Source organism: Acipenser ruthenus, chromosome 46, assembly GCF_902713425.1.
Source record: "Acipenser ruthenus chromosome 46, fAciRut3.2 maternal haplotype, whole genome shotgun sequence".
Taxonomy (NCBI): Eukaryota; Metazoa; Chordata; class Actinopteri; order Acipenseriformes; family Acipenseridae; genus Acipenser; species Acipenser ruthenus.
Genome location: NC_081234.1, coordinates 4454679 through 4476128, shown reverse-complemented (window position 1 = coordinate 4476128; position 21450 = coordinate 4454679). Strand labels below are relative to the sequence as shown.

The window sequence follows — 21450 nt, the reverse complement described above, 5'->3', positions numbered from 1 at the left end:
AAATAATAAAAATAATTGTGTTGCCAAAGCACATACAGTACATGGCATAACCGACTAAAATATATAGACAAAGAAAACATATACAGACGTGCTCAAATTTGTTGGTACCCTTACAGCTCATTGAAATAATGCTTCATTCCTCCTGAAAAGTGATGAAATTAAAAGCTATTTTATCATGTATACTTGCATGCCTTTGGTATGTCATAGAATAAAGCAAAGAAACTGTGAAAAGAGATGAATTATTGCTTATTCTACAAAGATATTCTAAAATGGCCTGGACACATTTGTTGGTACCCCTTAGAAAAGATAATAAATAATTGGATTATAGTGATATTTCAAACTAATTAGTTTCTTTAATTAGTATCACACATGTCTCCAATCTTGTAATCAGTCATTCAGCCTATTTAAATGGAGAAAAGTAGTCACTGTGCTGTTTAGTATCATTGTGTGCACCACACTGAACATGGACCAGAGAAAGCAAAGGAGAGAGTTGTCTGAGGAGATCAGAAAGAAAATAAAAGACAAGCATGGTAAAGGTAAAGGCTACAAGACCATCTCCAAGCAGCTTGATGTTCCTGTGACAACAGTTGCAAATATTATTAAGAAGTTTAAGGTCCATGGAACTGTAGCCAACCTCCCTGGGCGTGGCCGCAAGAGGAAAATCGACCCCAGATTGAACAGAAGGATAGTGCGAATGGTAGAAAAAGAACCAAGGATAACTGCCAAAGAGATACAAGCTGAACTCCAAGGTGAAGGTACGTCAGTTTCTGATCGCACCATCCGTCGCTTTTTGAGCGAAAGTGGGCTCCATGGAAGAAGACCCAGGAGGACTCCACTTTTGAAAGAAAAACATAAAAAAGCCAGACTGGAATTTGCTAAAATGCATATTGACAAGCCACAATCCTTCTGGGAGAATGTCCTTTGGACGGATGAGTCAAAACTGGAGCTTTTTGGCAAGTCACATCAGCTCTATGTTCACAGACGAAAAAATGAAGCTTTCAAAGAAAAGAACACCATACCTACAGTGAAACATGGAGGAGGCTCGGTTATGTTTTGGGGCTGCTTTGCTGCGCCTGGCACAGGGTGCTTTGAATCTGTGCAGGGCACAATGAAATCTCAAGACTATCAAGGCATTCTGGAGCGAAACGTACTGCCCAGTGTCAGAAAGCTCTGTCTCAGTCGCAGGTCATGGGTCCTCCAACAGGATAATGACCCAAAACACACTGCTAAAAGCACCCAAGAATGGATAAGAACAAAACATTGGACTATTCTGAAGTGGCCTTCTATGAGTCCTGATCTGAAGCCTATCGAACATCTATGGAAAGAGCTGAAACTTGCAGTCTGGAGAAGGCACCCATCAAACCTGAGACAGCTGGAGCAGTTTGCTCAGGAAGAGTGGGCCAAACTACCTGTTAACACGTGCAGAAGTTGAGTCGCTTGGCCTTGTTTCCACGTCGGAGGTATGGCTTTTTGGCGGCAAGTCTTCCATGAAGGCCACTTCTGACCAGACTTCTCCGGACAGTAGATGGGTGTACCAGGGTCCCACTGTTTTCTGCCAATTCTGAGCTGATGGCACTGCTGGACATCTTCCGATTGCGAAGGGAAGTAAGCATGATGTGTCTTTCATCTGCTGCAGTAAGTTTCCTTGGCCGACCACTGCGTCTACGGTCCTCAACGTTGCCCGTTTCTTTGTGCTTCTTGAAAAGAGCTTGGACAGCACATCTGGAAACCCCTGTCTGCCTTGAAATTTCTGCCTGGGAGAGACCTTGCTGATGCAGTATAACTACCTTGTGTCTTGTTGCTGTGCTCAGTCTTGCCATGGTGTATGACTTTTGACAGTAAACTGTCTTCAGCAACCTCACCTTGTTAGTTGAGTTTGGCTGTTCCTCACCCAGTTTTATTCCTCCTACACAGCTGTTTCTGTTTCAGTTAATGATTGTGTTTCACCCTACATATTGAATTGATGATCATTAGCACCTGTTTGGTATAATTGTTTAATCATACACCTGACTATATGCCTACAAAATCCCTGACTTTGTGCAAGCGTACCTAGAAGAATTCATGCTGTTTTGAAGGCAAAAGGTGTTCACACCAAATATGGATTTGATTTAGATTTTTCTTCTGTTCACTCACTTTGCATTTAGTTAATTGATAAATATAATCTATTAACATGTCTATTTTTGAAAGCATTCTTACTTTACAGCATTTTTTCACACCTGCCTAAAACTTTTGCACAGTACTGTGTATATATATATATATATATATAAATACTAAACAGTATCCCTCCCTCCCTCTATAATAAACCAGATCCCTCCCTCTCCCTCTATATTAAACAGCTGACCGTGGACGGGAGCTCCCAGGGGCGTCGCTCGGGGGGGGGGGGGGGGGGTTAGGTCTGCCAGGGTGTCCTCGGCTCACCGCGCACCAGCGACCACCGTAGTCTGGCAGGGCGCCTGCTGGCTTGCCTGTAAGCTGCCCGAGAGCTGCGTTGTCCTCTGACGCAGTAGCTCTTGGGTGGCTGCATGGTGAGACAGTGTGGAAAAAAAGCAGTCAGCTGACAGCACACGCTTTGGAGGACAGCGTGTGTTCGTCTTCGCCCTCCCGAGTCAGCACAGGGGTGGTAGCGGTGAGCTGGGCCTAAAAATAATTGGCCATTCCAAATTGGGAGAAAATAATAAAAATAATTGGCAATGATTAAATTTAAAAAAATAAAATAATCCCTCCTCCCTCTATATTAAACAGAATCCCTCTCTCTCTCCTTTCCCTCTCTAGAGTGACGTTTCACGGTTTGTCCCTCAGGTTATGACAGGTTTCTACGTGTTTGTTTGTCTTCCCCCAGCAGGATTGACAGCTTCTGGGTATCACACATTTTGGGGAATTCTGGGACTAAATCGCCGAATGTGGGGAAGAAAATGTCCCTTATGTTTTTATATTTTTCACAGTGTGTTAGAGTGAATCTCTGTCTCGACCTCTCCTGTCTCACAGTGACCACAGCGTCTGTTCTCCCTGGCCAGCCAGGTTTGCCTCTGTCGGCCTTTTTCAATGGCCAGGTTGTGGTCACTGAGCCAGTATTTGGTCAGGATCTGCCTCTGCTTTGTGTTTCTGACAGTTACCAGGTATTCTGCCAGGGTGTAATTTCTATTTAGGGTCTATTTTGTTTTGTGTTTTAGTGTTTGTATCCCAATGGTCTAGATATGAGTGTTTCAGGTGTTTTATAATTTGGTTTACACTAATTGAAATTGTTTTTGCAGTGCTGTCCTGAAGCTGACTGATGTCAGTGTTGCTCAGCTCATTGAGCTTCAGGACCAGTTGGCTGAGGGGACTCTTTTCTGGGCTGAGCTCTTGGTATTGCATGATGGAGTGAGTTTGGGTCACTATTTTTCAGATGAATCCAGTATTTTAATGCTCTTTTTTGGATATTAATAATCAATGGATACAGGCCTAATTCAGCCCTGCATGCATTGTTTCATGTTTTTCTTTGTCATTTCATGATGTTTTTGTAGAACTCTGCATGCAGGGATTCTGTGGGGTGTTTGTCCCATTTTGTGTAGTCCTGGTTGGTGATTGGACCCCACACTTCACTGCCATAGAGGGCAATTGGCTGAATCACACTTTCAAAAATTTTGAGCTAAATTTTGATGGGGGTTATTTTATAGAGCTTCCTCTTTATGGCACAAAACACCCTGCATGCTTCTCCTTTAGTGCATTCACTGCCAGGTTAAAGCTCCCTGATGCACTGATGGTCAGACCCAGGTATGTGTAGCTGCTGGTGTGCTCTAGGGTGGTGTTGCCTAGAGTGAAGTGGTACTTATTTCCCTGAGATCTGGCTTTCTTCTGGAATATCAGGACTCTGGTCTTGTTCATGTTTACTTCCAGGGCCTGGGTTTGACAGTACTGCTCTAGCAGTGACAGGCTCGGCTGAAGACCCTGCTCTGTGGGTGACAGCAGGACCAGGTCATAGAGCAGGAATTTTATTTCAGTTTCATGTAGAGTGAGGCCAGGGGCTGTAGACTGCTCCAGCACTGTGGCCAGCTCGTTGATATAGATGTTGGACAGTGTTGGACTGCAGCCCTGTCTCACCCCACGCACCTGTGTGAAGAATTATATTCTTTTGTTACCAATTTTCACACCACACTTATTTTCTGAGTACATCGATTTTATGATGGGAAATACCCAGCTCTCAGTACGAGATTGAGGAGCTGAGCAGGGCCTCCTTAATACAGGATTCAAAATTTTTTAGTTTTTCGCAAATGGCATTTTTTTGTTCTTTGTTTTGTATTTCTTTGTAAAGTTTTCAAAATGTTTTTTTCCAAATGTTTCCGTTTTGGATGGCCGATTCTTCATTTTTGTTGAAATTAGGTTGTTCCAGGTTTCCCAAAAATGATTTTGGTTTATTGACTCCTCAGTTTCACCGAGTTGTTTATTAATATGGTCTTGTTAGAGTGTGTTTGCATTGTTTAAGTGCCTCACAGTATCTGAGGCATAAATATGGGCTGTCTGGATCTTGCCTGTCTGGATCTTTATGTTTTTGATTGGATAGCTGTCTTGGTTTTTTCACCATGGTCTTCATCAAACCACTTTTCTTTTAATTTATTCTTCTGGTTGTATTTTCGATTTACTATTTTTAATTTAGATTTTTCTGCTGCTTTTCTAAATATGTTATTCAAATCTTTTTTGATTTTGAGTTTCAGTGTTTTAAAATAAAATATCAAACAGAACGAAATTTCAATGTACCATTTGTAATTCAGTAATATGAGAGAATTGGTCAGGGGTCTGAATACTTTTGCAAGGCACTATATATATATATATATATATATATATATATATATATATATATATATATATATATATATATATATATATATATAATTTCCCAGTTTATTTATTAGTTTTAATTGTCATGTATATTTTCAATGTGAATACAGCTATGCAGATGTAGGTGTATACATAAAGGCAGTGCTGTACCCGGGTGCAGTGGAGCTTATTGTTATGATTCATTTATTTTGTTATTGTTTTACAGCGTGGATGGGAAGCCCCATCCGCATTACAAAACCTGTGCAGAATGTGGCCGAGGGATTAGCAGATAATTGGTAGCTAGTTAATCCCTCGGTCACTAATATAAAAGCCTGCAGTTCTCCCTGCTCAGGGTGGATGTTCAGAAGTGGAGAACGAGAGCAGAGAGAGAGAGAGAGAGAGAGAGAGGTGTGTGTGAAATAAAAAAGAAGTACGATCAGTGCGATCAGTGAAGGCTACAGCCCAGCCTGATCATAGTATTTTGTGTTTTGTTATTTTGTTTTATTTAAAACCTTTATTTTGCTCTGTGAGCAAGTGTTTTTGTTTGAATATTTTATTTATTTTTGTTTGTTAAAAATAAACGGCACACACTGTGCCTTTGCACCTGCAGCACTGCCTGTGTTTTCCTTTCTTTGCACCTGCAGTACTGACTGTGTTTTCCTTTCTTTGCACCTGCAGCACTGCCTGTGTTTTCCTTTCTTTGCACCTGCAGCACTGCCTGTGTTTTCCTTTCTTTGCACCTGCAGTACTGACTGTGTTTTCCTTTCTTTGCACCTGCAGTACTGACTGTGTTTTCCTTTCTTTGCACCTGCAGCACTGCCTGTGTTTTCCTTTCTTTGCACCTGCAGCACTGCCTGTGTTTTCCTTTCTTTGCACCTGCAGCACTGCCTGTGTTTTCCTTTCTTTGCACCTGCAGTACTGACTGTGTTTTCCTTTCTTTGCACCTGCAGCACTGCCTGTGTTTTCCTTTCTTTGCACCTGCAGTACTGTCTGTGTTTTCCTTTCTTTGCACCTGCAGCACTGCCTGTGTTTTCCTTTCTTTGCACCTGCAGTACTGCCTGTATTTTTCTTCCTGCATTCTGGCCTGACGTCACCACTCGGTATCCTGTCACAGGGATTAATGGGAAAAACTAAAGAATAACAATGACAAGACATGAGACAATCCTTATCTGGCACTGGTTGATATTTTCACATGCAAATGTGTTCGAGTAACGTGCGTTGACCCAGAAGACACTGCAAGGGTGAAATAACCAAGGAAGTAAAGCAGTAACCGATATTGTGAAAGGCAAGGCAAGCATACTGAGAATTTTCTGTAACCTAGTACCAGATGTCAGGTGTTAAAATGAAAATATTTGATATAACGTGTTTCTTTCAGAACGGCACATTTCAGATAAGAACTTTTACAAACGAGAGTAGCTGATTGATCTCATAATTTTGGCAAGTTGGGTCATAAAGGATCCAATTGTTTCTGCCTCAACAACATGACTATATAACCCGTTCCATACCCTCACCACTCTCTGTGCAAATAACTGTCTCCTTCCCTCTATCCTAAGTCTATCTCCACTCAATGTCAACTGTGTCCTCTGGTCCTGGTTTATGTACTATGCTTAAGGTATTGGTTTGGGTTAACATTGCCAACCTCTTTTAAGATTTCAAAGACTTAAATCACATCCTCCCTGATTCTTTGTTCCAGACTAAATAGATTTAGTTCTTTCATCCTTTCTTTGTAGTTTAGTCCTGCAAGTCCTGGGATTAGTTTGGGTGGTCTCTCTCCAGGGTCCCTTTGGTACTGTGGTGACCACGTGGTGACTTGCATGAAGTTTCATTGATAGTAAGGACTTGTTTTTCTTGCTGTGTTTAGGTGACAAGACTCCTTTTGGTCCTGACATCTAGAGGACCTCAGTTCTACAGCTAGCAGTGGTACAAAACAGGCTTGACAGCTATTTTGAAGACCCTTGTGCAACAGAACAGGTTGCTAGCACTCTGCAGAATGAAAGTGCGTGACAGGTAAGATTAATTAAATTGTTTTGTTTTGCAGTGTGAATTGTCAGTAATCAGCGCTTGTCTTATCTACAACCAGCGAGTCCTTGTTATCACTACTGGTGTAAAGTGCAAATGTACATAACATCTGACAATGAATAGTGAAATATCCCTTATTCTTTGTCCCCTGACAACTTTTTTATCATAGGTTGATATTTTACAACTTTTTTTTAAATGTAAATCAAAGAAATGTAATAAATGAATATTGCCTTTTTTTTGTCAACTTTAAAAAGTTAAATTCAGTTGTATAACTTTGTTCACAATTTTTGTACCTTTCTCAGCTGATAAACACACTGCACTCATAAAGCTCTCAAGTGCTTTACTGTGCCACTAATGTGTTTCAGGCACCTTAGTTTTCTGTCGCATCATATAGTGACTTTAATATGTCCTCATTGTTGCTATAGTGATGTTTAAGGACTCCTTGTGTGTCACAGGGTGCCACTAATAGGCTGCTTCTGGTAGCTTAAAAAAATCTATTAAGTTTACTTTAACCCTGTGGCAAAGTGGTTAACAGTGTGCAGGTGCAGGTGATCAATGAACAGACAGACAATTATAATCCAGGTGCAAAGTTGTTTAATGATTTTTATGTCCAGTGCCTGACGGCAAAACAAACAGTAAACAATAATGATGTTAAATAATGATGTTAAACAAATTACTTAATTTGTAATCCCCGGGTTTGTCCAGAAATAATAGTCTGTTTATTATACACCCACACAAAACACAAATCCGGTTAGTGCGTGAATTAGTGCTCGTGGTGCAAATACAGTTTCTCAGTGATACAAGCGCAGTGCTGTTCCAGGTTGGTGCTGGCCCTTGGCGACAGCTGGGGAACATGTTAGCCATCTAATAATAACAAGACACAATTAAACAAACAAACAAACTCTCACAATACGTATACACAAATCCTCAGGTCCTTCTGCGTTCTTTTGCAATAACCAAAACGAAGGAACAGATTACATCACTTCGACCCCTACTTATACCATCACTCATGACTTCTTGGTAAGGGAATGCAGCCATTCCTCCAATCCGCGGCTGCCACATCATTTCCCTTCCGGGTCGATGAGTTAATGTACCGAAGCTACGCCATTTTCTAAATGACCGACTTCCTTTTACCCCTCGGAACGAAGTGTCAGGCCAAGCAGTCCAGGGTACTCAGTTCCTGTTACTTAGCACCTTCACAGGTCGGGAGGGAGATTTACCATCAAGAATCATTGTCTTTCTGTCACAAACCCTTATATATAAATAATAATATAAGTTTACCACAGTATAGGCACCTACTTCCAGGTATGTTCCGATATGGATTATGTTCCCTTTAAATTATAAATGTGCTGATTAAAGCTAATTAAATCAGGGAAGGGAAAATGTTGTCATTAGTCAGCACAGATACTATCCATACTGGCACTATACTTTTATGAATAGCACCATAAATAAGGTTGTGTAACCATTTGAGGACTTCTTCAGCAATAGAACCCTGATTAGAGGCCATTATAACCTCATGCTTAAAGCTCTGTTCTCCAAAACATCATTAGCACAATTGTTTCTGAATGGGGGAAAAACACCAATTCCGATACTAAAACGAGTAAGAAACAACTAATACATTACATACATACATACATACATTACCTATATGGTAACAATATCCTGGGAGACAGTCAGCATGGTTTTAGGAAAGGGAGATCGTGTCTAACTAACCTAATTCACTTTTTTGAGGATACAACATTGAAAATGGATCATTGCAAAGCATACGACATGGTTTATTTAGATTTCCAGAAAGCTTTTGACAAAGTCCCGCATAAAAGATTCATTCTCAAACTGAACGCAGTAGGGATTCAAGGAAATGCATGCACATGGATTAGGGAGTGGTTAACAGGTAGAAAACAGAAAATACTGATTAGAGGAGAAACCTCAAAATGGAGCGAGGTAACCAGTGGTGTACCACAGGGATCAGTATTAGGTCCTCTGCTATTCCTGATCTACATTAATGATTTAGATTCTGGTATAGTAAGCAAACTCGTTAAATTTGCAGACGACACAAAAATAGGAGGAGTGGCAAACACTGTTGCAGCAGCAAAGGTCATTCAAAATTATCTAGACAGCATTCAGAACTGGGCAGACACATGGCAAATGACATTTAATAGAGGAAAGTGTAAAGTACTGCACGCAGGCAATAAAAATGTGCATTATAATTTTCATATGGGAGATACTGAAATTGAAGAAGGGAACTATGAAAAAGTCCTAGGAGTTTATGTTGACTTCATCTAGACAATGTGGGGAAGCTATAAAAAAGGCCAACAAGATGCTTGGATATATTGTGAGAAGTGTTGAAATTAAATCAAGGGAAGTAATGTTAAAACTTTACAATGCATTAGTAAGACCTCACCAAGAATATTGTGTTCAGTTCTGGTCACCTCGTTACAAAAAGGATATTGCTGCTCTAGAAAGAGTGCAAAGAAGAGCGACCAGAATTATCCCGGGTTTAAAACGCATGTCGTATGCAGACAGGCTAAAAGAATTGAATCTATTCAGTCTTGAACAAAGAAGACTACGCGGCGATCTGATTCAAACATTCTAAATCCTAAAAGGTATAGACAATGTCGACCCAGGGGACTTCTTTGACCTGAAAAAAGAAACAAGGACCAGGAGTCACAAATGGAAAATAGATAAAGGGGCATTCAGAACAGAAAATAGGAGGCACTTTTTTACACAGAATTGTGAGGGTCTGGAACCAACTCCCCAGTAATGTTGTTGAAGCTGACACCCTGGGATCCTTCAAGAAGCTGCTTGATGAGATTCTGGGATCAATAAGCTACTACCAACCAAACGAGCAAGATGGGCTGAATGGCCTCCTCTCGTTTGTAAACTTTCATACATGCATACATACTTACTTACTTACTTACATACATACATACATACATACATACATACATACATACATACATACATACATATGTTTAATTTCACTTTCATTGATTTAATACAAAAACAACTTTAAGTTAAAGTAGCAGGTCCTTACTAATGTAAATTCCACTTCTCTATAATAGTTATACTAATTTTATTAGAATATTGCAAGGCAAACACCATTTGTAAAACACAACTACTAACCTTACTCTGAATAACTTTGGAAGTTTAAATAATCAGGCCCATTACAGTTTTGTAGTGGCAGGATTTTGCAGCAGTTTTTTTCAGTTTCAGAAAATCAATTTGTAAAATGTTTTGTGACACTATAGTCGGGATCCAGTGGGATATTGGTGTTGAAATGGATAGCCCTGACCTGCTCAGCTAGACCAGTTTTTTCTTAAAGTTTAGACCCCCAGGGATAAGAATCAAGAGGCTTGCTCCGCTGGAAATGAGAAATTACACCATGTTGATGAGGTCATCATTTTACAAAAACAAACTGAACATACCACAAATGTTTACAAGTCTTATTTTATAACCAAGTAACTTTTTCTGTGACTTGAGCTTTGTTTAAAATCACAGATATACTAGTGATGGTCCATGGAAACCCATTAATGGCGTTCTCATTTCAGATGAGCATGAGCATCATTATTACATGAGTTCCTTGAGAATGTCTATAAAGGTCAATATGAAAATATCTAAAGCTGAAATGATACCTACCCAGATGTATGAATGATCAACATGGACACTTACTATAGGTCTAGGTGGTAACCAAAGAACTTTTTGAAGAAGACAACCTATTCTGATTATTAGGAAGGGAAGACTGAAGTGGTTTGAAGGTGTTGAGAGGATGGGAGATGAGAGTTCACTTTGACCAAGGTTAACCTTTCCCTCTTCCCCACTGTACAACCGAGCCGTACTGGGGCCGTGGCTCAGGAGGAGCCTGCTTGTGTTTCCACTGCAGAGCCGAGCCGTGCCACTGACGTCACATGCAACCAACGCATCGCAGCAAGCAATTAACACGTTGCATCGCACGTAGATGATGCAGTATTAAACTGCTGTATTTGAGTTGAGAATGACAGAACCAGAGGTTAGGGCTGTGTTTTAATTCGGTTTCATTCTTCATATATTAATGAATACAATTGAAGAGCTCTGACTCGCTGCACGCTGTGTTGTTTGTCTTCCTCCAGTATACTAAGTGACGCAACATAATGATGAAAAGCATTAACCCCACCCCTGGCCTGGGGCCCTCACGGCTCAGATGTGCCAGCGGAAAAGAGGTACTTGTCGACTCCCAGGATTTAAAACACTTTGATCAAGCCTCCCCTAACCCTTCTTTGTTCCAGGCTAAACGGAATCCATTCCCTCATCCTATCATCAGAACTCATACCCTTTAGCTCTAGGGTTAGTCTGATTGCTCTTCACTGTACTCTACCAAAGCCAACATGTCATCTGTGTATTGCAGGGACTGGAACTAAACACAAGAGTCGCAAGTACAACTTCATCTTATCCTTGATTTGCACTTGACATCTACGGTTTAAAGGGAAAGCATTCTGTTAACCTTTTCAATGCCTCCCCACATTGCCTGGTGGCTGACAGTGACGAGTCTACTATAACAGCTGTACCAAGGATGGAAATAAGACTCCTATAGCAAAGCAGTTTCACCCATTCTAGGTAATAATACAAGCTTGATTAGGCACAATGTATAGGTAGCAAGCTCATAGTGAAACCAGATGGGGATCAAACTGCTATGCAAACTGCTATACAATGGGAGTTTTATATTCATCCCTGAGTAACGACATTGTTCTAGTTCAGTACCATCCATTTGGTATTTGGAACCTACATTTTTGTGACCGGAATGCACTTTACACTTTACAATTATTAACCAATCACTGCTTTCTTTTAAAGGCATGCACAGACACACCAGAAGCACAGCAATTAACCAAATTCATTATAATTTTTATGATTAGCTTTGAAAAAAAAAAGCCATTCACAAATGAAAAATCAAATGAGATACCTATTAATATTAGATAAGATTAATTGTAATTTTTTTGTTAGCTCTCTGAACTTGAAGACTCCTGGACAAAAACACTAGTGATCACAGGGAGTGGGGATAGTATATCAGTACAATATAGTACAACGCTACACTTGCGTAGGAATGGTAATAATGTGCAAAGTACAAGGACCTGATAGTTTAAGCCAACAGTGTAAAAATCCTGCATCTTAACCTTGAGCACACAGGCTGGGTGGACTCCCAGCCTCAGACCCAGTGCCCTACAAGCAACTCAGACTTCATAAGCAACTTTGAAGACCTTGAGGAGTCTTCTGTGTATAATCTGTGCTTAGGAATTTATATTCCAACCGTGTCCTTGGAGGGATTGTGATAAGATAAAAGCCATAGAGCACAATTTATTGTTTATGTGTCACAATCCATGGAGGCTGTCTGTGTGTCCCAATGTCTGTAACTTTTTTCATAAAGCTCTACTCAACGCGTTGCTTTACTCTGAAACACTACTGAAAGTACACAGACAGTAATAAGTTTTCGGTTTGCATTTTTATTGGCGTTGCAAAAAATGTGTACTCAGTAAACTAAGCATGATATTTGTGCTATAAATATTACAGCTATCTCAACTAGTCTACAAATGAAAGCCATTGGTAAAGGTAACCCATTTCTTTTGTTTTTAATCGACATGGCTCTGTATGGTTATTTTTATGGTTTTATATCAGTATCTGCAAAAGTGCATTACAATCGTTATTCCAAAAATAATACATGAACGCAAACAGTCACAGACACACACAGACAGACACAGACACACACAGTGCAGCCCCCCCCCCCTCCCCCGCTGCTTGCTGCACCCTGTCTCTGCTCGGCTCTGTCCCAGTGCCAAGTCTGTTTCATCACCAAAAAGAGTTGGTCCCTGCTGAACAAGTACGCGATGTCCAGCCTGTCCTGGAGGAGCCTGAGGACGCCCACTGTAGTATCCGGGGGCTGGTCGAACAGCAGCGGCCCCAGTATTAGGACTGCTGGAGTCGCACCAAGTGTTTTGGCGACCCCAAAATATCCTCACCAGACGGCACTTTTGGTAGCCTCCGACAGCAGAGTGATCTCCTCCCAGGGCAACATCCTGTGGTCCTCCAGCCAGCACATACCAGCTGCAGGTCTGCTTCCCCTTCCTGCTGCTGGCGCTACTCTGCAGCCAGGACTGCAGACAGCGTGCTGCACACTGGAAACGTTGTTTGGTGCCCCTGTGACACATATCTCAGCTCTTGCTCCCTGGTCTGCCGGCAGTAGTTGGCGGTTTGGGGATAGAGGCATCAGAACTGGCTCCTGGGTCAGCGCCTCCCACAGGGCAGTGAAGGTGTTCTGGCAGGCCTCCGTCCAGACGAATGGTTTCTCTTTCCACAGCAGCCGGTGGAGCATGTGGGCGATGTTAGAAACTGAGCCATGAAATGGGGGTAGTAGGAAGCAAGGCCCAGGAACCCCTGTAGCTGCCACTGGTCAGCCGGGACAGGCCACTCCTTGATGGCAGTGATTTTCTCCAGATCAGTGCAGGTGCCCTCATGGCCCACCCAGTGACTCAGGAAGACGATCTCCTGCTGCATGAAACCGCAGAGCACTTCACTGAAAGTGGGTGTGTGCACCAGCAGATCTTCCAGATGCGCCAGGCAGCACTGCGCTGGGACTGCACTCAGCACGTACTTGAAGATGGCAGTAGCATTACACAGACTGAAGGGCATGAACCTTGAACTGCGACACCCCCAGCCAGTGGAGAAGGGTGTCTTGGGCTGGGTCTCTTGGATGAGCTCCACCTGCCAATAGCTGCTTCGCAGGGACCAGGTCCAAAAATTCATTGATGTGGGGCAGGGGGTAAGAGTCACATCGTTCAGCCGCAGGTTGTCTTAGAATCGCTAGCCCCGCCTTCTTGGGCACAAGGACGGCGGGCGTGGTCCACAGGCTGTTGGATGGCATGATGTGGCCAGTCTCTCTCATCTCGGCTAGGGTCCACTCCGCAACCTCCTGCCGGGTGAGGGGTAGCCAGCGGGGCTGCAGCTTGATGGGTGGTGTGTCACCGGTATCAATGGCGTGCTGCACCAGGTGGATCTGGACCACTTCTTCCAGCTTGGTTGCAAAGATATCTGGAAACTCTAACAACAGCGTCCACAGTCCTCTGGTGCCAGACCGCATCCACTTCTGCCTGAGTGGTGCCTGGCTGGTGTGCTGCTGTAACTGTGTAGGGTTCCCCGCTGCTGGAGGTCTCTGTGTAGTGCTGGGTTTGAAGTTCCTGGTTCACCGTGAGGGTCAAATCCCCTTGAAAGCTGAGGCTCCTCCTCTGGAGATCCAGACTGCCTTCGGCCCTCTGCAGGAAGTCTAGTCCCAATGTAGGGGTCCTGAACTGCTGTTACCCACACCTAGTGCTGGACCGCGAGGGCCCCTAGCTGGATAGTCATTGGGCCCCCTTCCATCGGGGCGAGTTCCCACCGTCATGGTCTGGAGCTTAATGGTCATGGGCTCCGGACTGGCTTGCCGGTATCCGCTGGCTTGCTGGTGGTTGTAGAAGGCAAGTTGTTAAACAAAAAAAAAATAAGGTATATAAATGATGGACATTGATGAAATGTTTTTGGTTTCTTTTTTTCTGAATAATGAGTATAGAAAGTAACCTGGCATCCTCAGATCGGAGTGACCGATTGGGGACGTATGATGTTAAAAGCTCTTTAAGGTAAAGAGGAGCAAGGCCATTTAGAGCCTTATAGGTTAATAAACAACACCTTAAAATTATCAGACAGGAAGCCAGTGTAGGGATGCCAGCACAGGAGTGATATGATCTTGTCTCTTAGGCCCAGTTAAAACTTGTGCAGCAGCATTTTGTACAAGTTGCAGACGAGATATCATATTGCTACCAATACCAATTAAAAGACCATTACAATAATCAATTCTTGATAATATAAAAGCATGCATCTCAACATCCTGTCTGGAAAAAATACCTCAATCTGGCAATGTTTCTTAAATTTTTAATGGGTGCCTCAAATGAGAGGTCTGGGTCAAAAATGACACCTAAGTTTTTTATTTGTGCTCTAAAATCTGTACAAAGCCTGTCAAGTACAAAATAAGACAAGTGTATATTCCTGTATTGTTTCTGAGGTCCCAATATCATCAATTCTGTTTTGTCTGAATTTAGCATTAGGAAGTTTTTAAACATCCAATTTTTGATGTCAGCAAGACGTGTATTCAAAATATTAGCAGGAGATCCATCACCCTGCTTAAGGGACAGGTATTGAGGGTGGGCTTCTTGAGGCAACTAGACAATTATACGGAGAAGCTATATAAAAAAAAAAGGCAAATACAATGTTAGATTATATAGCCAAGACTGTTTAATTCAAATCTCTTAATATTATATAATGCACTAGTACTATCCACCCAGAATACTGTGTACATTTCTGTCCCCATATGTGACCGGGTGGACGAGTAGTGACGTCAGGCCAGAAGCAGGAAGGGAAAAACACTGACACCAAGTAAGTACTGCAGTTCAAAATAAAGACGCGGCGTGCTGTTTATTTAAATACAACCAAAATAAAATAAAAAGTTTAAACACAAAACACTTGCTCACAGAGCAAAAATAAAAGGCTTAAACAAAACAAAATCACAAACACAAAATAATACAGGTCAGGCTGGGCAGTCGCTGTCACTGTTCCTGTATACTTTAATTTTAAATAAGTTTCATTTAGTTTAGTTTCTCTCTCGCTCCTCTTGCGCTCTCCGCTCTCGCTCCTGACACACCCACCCTGTGTGCAGAGAGCTGCAGGCTTTTATACAGGTGACCATCTCCTGATTAGCAACAATTTCAACAATTAATTAACTCGGGAGATGGTCACCTTCTGCACGAGGTTTTCAATAATCTGCTCAGGGGCGGAGGGGGAGACCCCGTTCTAAAAATAAGAAAATAAATAATACGTACAGGGCTCCTCGCCCTGTTACATATCCCCCCCCCCCCCCCCCCCCCGTGCGCAGCACACATGGCTCAACTGGACCTCCCCCCTTAGTCCCAAAGTCCCGGCTAGCAGTCCCGGCCCAGGAACAGGGGAAGCAAGGTGTCTCCGGGGGCGGCCACGGCGGGATGTGCTCCTCCCACCCAAACAGCTGTAGCATCCCGGTGGACCGCGCACAGGTCGGCTTCTCCGGCCAAGTAAATTTTGGGGGTGGTCTCCAGACCTCCCCCCACTTCTTCATGGCCGGCAGCTCCCTTCCATGGGGCTCTGACCACAGTTTTTCCTGCTGCGAAAGTGCGGCTGGGGGAGTTGGTCTCCTGACCTCTCCCCCCTTCTTTATGGCCTGCAGCTCCCCTCCGTGAGGCTCCGACCGCAATTTCTCCTGCCGCATGGCAGGACTGGTAGCGACCCCAGGCGAAGCAGAGCCCCCGGCGACCCCAGGCGAAGCAGGACCCTCAGCGACCCCAGGCGAAGCAGAGCCCCCGGCGACCCCAGGCGAAGCAGGACCCTCAGCGACCCCAGGCGAAGCAGGACACTCGGCGACCCCAGGCGAAGCAGGACCCTCGGGAGGCGACTGCAGCAGCAGCCGACCCTCGGGAGGCGATGGCAGCAGCAGCGGACCCTCGGGAGGCGACGGCAGCAGCGGACCCTCCGGAGGCGAACTCGGGAGGGGAGCCCCTGGTCATGGAGGCGGCAGTGGGAGCTTCACTTCTCCCTCGAACCCTGTAACTGGTAGCTCCGCAGACGATGCGGAGCAGCAGGCAGCCCCAGGCGATGCAGGGCAGCAGGCAGCCCCAGGCGATGCAAACGTGGCATCCCGAGCGGTGGCGAACTGGCATCCCCAGGCAATGGCGAAATGGCATCCCCAAACGATGGCGAATTGGCATCCCTAGGTGATGCACAACAGGGCAGCGGCGGTCCCTCGGAAGGCAATGGCAGCAGCGGACCCTCGGGAGGCGACGGCGGCAGCGGAGCCAGAACCAGCGGTGGTGCTAGGGTTGGCCCTCTTCTCAGCCGCTGCGACCCGGCGGTTTTCCCCCTTGCTCTGCTCAGCAGCCTATGCAAGGGCGGCTGCAGACCACCAGCCTCCTGTTCCGGTCCATCATGTCGTGAAGGGAGAGGCAGCTCCTGCTCCTCTCCCTCGGGTGGTGGTGGAAGCAGAGGCATCTCTTGCTGCTCTGCTCCTGGCGAAGGCGGCAGGGGTTCCTCCCCTTCTGGCTGTGAAGGCGGCAGGGGCTCCTCCCCTTCTGGCTGCGACGGCGGCAGGAGCTCCTCCCCTTCTGGGTGCGAAGATAGCAGGGGCTCCTCCTCTTCTGGCTGCGAAGGCGGCAGGCGCACTGACTCCTCCCCCTTGTCTCCTGTCCTGCAGCTGTAATTCCACTCTTCAGGGAGGAGGCAATTAACTGGGAAATGCCCCCACTACCCACAGATGCAGCAACAGTACACCGGGCTTATGCTGTGGAGGAGGGCTTCCCAGCTGATCTCCTCCTGTGCCTGCTGTTGCTGCAGTTTTTGTTGCAGCTGCTGCTGTCTGCAGCTCTTCCTTCTTCCTCCCATTCTCCTTCCTCACTCTCCTTTTCTCACTCCACAAAAATAGAAAAAACGAATACAAAACAATAATCTGCACAGGGGGGGAGGGGGAGACCCCATCTAAAAATAAACAAATAAATAATACTGTGACAGGGTGGCTGGGCGGTGACGTCAGGTCAGAAGCAGGAACCAAAAACAAACTGACGCCAAATACTGCAATTCAAAACAAAAGACGCGGCGGCGCCGTTTTATTTAAATACAAAAATAAATAAAAAGGTTTAACAAAAAGACTTGCTCACAGAGCGAAAATAAAAGGTTTAAACAAAACAAAATCACAAACACAAAAATAAACAAACCCAAGTCAGGCTGAGCAATAGCCTTCACTGTTCCTTGGGTTATTTTTTAAAGTTTCGTTTTCTCTCGCTCCTCTCGCTCTCTCCGCTCTCGCTCCTGACACACCCACCGAGTGCAGAAAGCTGTGCAGAAAAATTCAACACTTCTCACAATATATCCGAGCATCTTGTTGGCCTTTTTTATAGCTTCCCCACATTGTCTAAATGAAGACATTTCTGAGTCAACATAAACTCCTAGGTCTTTTTCATAGATTCCTTCTTCAATTTCAGTATCTCCTATATGATATTTATAATGCACATTTTTATTGCCTGCATGCAATACTTTACACTTTTCTCTATTAAATGTCATTTGCCACATGTCTGCCCAGATCTGAATGCTGTCTAGATCATTTTGAATGACCTTTGCTGCTGCAACAGTGTTTGCCACTCCTACTATTTTTGTGTTGTCTGCAAATTTAACAAGTTTGCTTGCTATACCAGAATCGAAATCATTGATGTAGATTAGGAATAGCAGAGGACCTAATACTGATCCCTGTGGTACTCCACTGGTTACCTCGCTCCATTTTGAGGTTTCTCCTCTAATCAGTACTTTCTGTTTTCTACATGTTAACCACTCCCTAATCCATGTGTTAAAACTTTCCAATGCATTAGTAAGACCTCACCTAGAATATTGTGCTCAGTTCTGGTCACCTCATTACGAAAAGGATATTGCTGCTCTAGAAAGCCTCTAGAGAGGCTAAAATAATTGAATCTATTTAGTCTTGAACAAAGAAGACTACGCAGTGATCTGATTCAAGCATTCAAAATCCTAAAAGGTATAAAACAATGTCGACCCAGGGGACTTTTTTGACCTGAAAAAAGAAATGAGGACCAGGGGTCACAAATGGAGATTAGATAAAGGGGCATTCAGAACAGAAAATAGGAATCACTTTTTTACACAGAGAATTGTGAGGGTATGGAACCAACTCCCCAGTAATGTTGTTGAAGCTGACACCCTGGGATCCTTCTAGAAGCTGCTTGATGAGATTCTGGGATCAATAAGGTACTAACAACCAAACTAGCAAGATGGGCTGAATGGCCTCCTCTCGTTTGTAAACTTTCTTATATTCTTATGTTCTTAAAACCTTTAGTTAGCTACCTGGAAGATGGCGGTCTGTCTAGCCACGGATTCCAAGAGATTTAATTTCCCCTAACCTGTTTGGGTTGTTTTCCTGAGTGCTAACGGACCACGCTGGCACCAAAGCAAGCGAGCATAGGTGGGCTGAATGGCCTTTTCTTGTTCTTTAATTTTTATGTTCTTATGTTCTTATCATAATATAATACGGTGGCTCTCCAAAGTATTCACCCCCCTTGGACTTTTCCACATTTTATTGTTACAACGTGGAATCAAAATGGATTGAATTAGGAGTTTTTGCCACTGATCAACACAAAAAAGTCCATAATGTCAAAGTGAAAAATAAAATCTACAAATTGTTCTAAATTAATTACAAATACAAAATAGAAAATAATTGATTGCGTAAGTATTCACCCCCTTGAGTCAGTATTTGGAAGAGGCACCTTTGGCAGCAATTACAGCCATGAGTCTATTTGGATAAGTCTCTACCAACTTTGCACATCTGGTCACTGCAATTTTTGCCCATTCTTCTTTGCAAAATTGCTCAAGCTCCGTCGAGTTGGATGGGGACCTTTGGTGAACAACAATTTTCAACTCTTTCCACATATTTTCCATTGGATTGATGTCCGGGCTTTGACTGGGCCACTCCAGGACATTGACCTTTTTGTTTTTAAACCATTCCAGTGTGGCTTTGGCTGTATGTTTGGGGTCATTGTCCTGCAGGAAGATGAATCTTCTCCCAAGTCCCAGGTCTCTTGCAGACTTTCCTCCAGGATTTCTCTGTACTTTGCTTCATCCATTTTGCCCTCTATCTTCACGTGCTTTCCAGGCCCTGATGCAGAGAAGCATCCCCTTAGCATGATGCTGCCACCACCATGCTTCACAGTAGGGATGGTGTTCTCAGGATGATGTGCGGTGTTAGGCTTGCGCCAAACATAGTACTTAGCGTTGATAGAATCTTCTTCCACTTGATCTCAGAGTCTCCCACATGCTTTCTGGCAAACTAGCTGAGATTTGATGTGAGTTTTTTTCAACAATGGCTTTCTTTTTGCCACTCTCCCGTAAAGGCCAGTTTTGTGAAGCACCCGGGCTATTGTTGCCGTATGCACAGGCCTCCCAGCTCAACCGTGGAACACTGTAACTCCTTTAGAGTTGCCATAGGTCTCTTGGTGGCCTCCCTGACTAGTGCCCTTCTCGCCCAGATACTCAGTTTTTGAGGATGGCCTGTTCTAGACAGATTCACAGTTGTGCCATATTCTCTCCATTTCTTAATAATTGACTTTACTGTGCTCCAGGGGATATTCAATGCCTTGGAAATGTTCTTATATCCTACCCCTGATTGGTGCTTTTGAAGAACCTTATTCTGGATTTGCTTTGAATGTTCCTTCGTCTTCATGATGTAGTTTTTGTTAGGAAATGTACTAACCAACTGTGGGACCTCCCAGAGACAGGTGAATTTGTATTTAACCTGAAATCATGTGAAACACCTTAATTGCACACAGGTGGACTCCATTCAACTAATTATGTGACTTCTAAAGACAATGGGTTGCACCAGAGCTTATTTAGGTGTGTCATAGCAAAGGGGGTGAACAACTTGTAGATTTTATTTTTCACTTTGACATTATGGACTTTTTTTGTGTTGATCAGTGGCAAAAACTCCTAATTAAATCCATTTTGATTCCATGTTGTAACACAATAAAATGTGGAAAAGTCCAAGGGGGGTGAATACTTTTGAGAGCCACTGTAATACACTTTATTTATATAGTGCCGTTCATGCTAACAGCAGCTCAAAGTGCTTTACAAAGAAAATACATTTAAAATACAAAGAAAATAAACATGTGTACTAAAGGAGAGAATTTAAAAAATAATTAAGAATTAGTAAAAAGTGATAAAAAACAATACAAACTAAAAGAAAACATTCATATTAACCATTTGAGGCAACAGAAACAAAACACATTATAAGTACATTCAATTTAAAAAGGTTATATTATAAAAATGTGTCAAGTCTAGTTTTAAAAATTGCCATTGAGGGTGCATCTCTGACAGAATGGCAGTGAGTTCCACAGTCTGGAAGCGTTATAACAAAAAGCAGCTTCTCCTTTCCTTTTGCGCTTTACCCTTGGAACACAAAGTAAGTCACTGTCAGCTGACCTCAATGTACGCGCAGGCTGATATGGAGTTAACATCTAAGTTAAATAGTCCAGTGCCTGGCCATTAAGTGCTTTAAATGTTAGCAATATCATTTTAAAATCAATCCTATAACAAACTGGAAGCCAGTGCAGTGACTCCAACACAGAAGTTATTTTTCTTTGTTTTAGTTAGAACCCTAGCAGCTGTAGACGTGACAGAGCATGACTTGTAAGACCAGAAAACAAAGCATTGCAGTAGTGCAATCTAGATGAGATAAAGGCAAGTACTTTTTCTCAGCATCAGACAAGTAAAGAATGATTTTACAAAAAGTTTCTCAGATGACAAATAGACACGTAAGTAATTTGTTTAATATGAGATTCAAAGCTTAGCTCAGAATCAAATATAACCCCCAAGTTTCTCACCTTGGAATTCAAATCTGAAGTCAGTTTACCCAAATCTATTTTTGTCAACTCTATCTATTTCTGAGAACCTATTAATGACTTCTGTCTTATCTCGTTTCAATTGCAGTTATAAATGCCTGTTCTGGAAGGGCAGGGCCCCAGATACAGAAACAGTTGCCATAGAAACCTCCTGGCTTGGCCTACAGGG

At 43.2% G+C, this 21450-nt stretch overlaps 2 protein-coding genes across 2 annotated transcripts in view; one reads left to right on the top strand and one right to left on the bottom strand.

Moving 5' to 3' along the window:
• Window positions 1-21450, bottom strand: part of LOC117966425 (synaptobrevin homolog YKT6) — a 160382-nt gene that overhangs the window by 14609 nt on the left and 124323 nt on the right. The gene's annotated exons all lie outside the window — the stretch shown is intronic.
• Window positions 6660-21450, top strand: part of LOC117397714 (NPC1-like intracellular cholesterol transporter 1) — a 52169-nt gene continuing 37378 nt past the window's right edge. The window contains exon 1 of the mRNA XM_059013514.1: window positions 6660-6801. The gene's annotated coding sequence lies outside the window, so the exon portion shown is untranslated. The remainder of the gene's footprint in view (window positions 6802-21450) is intronic.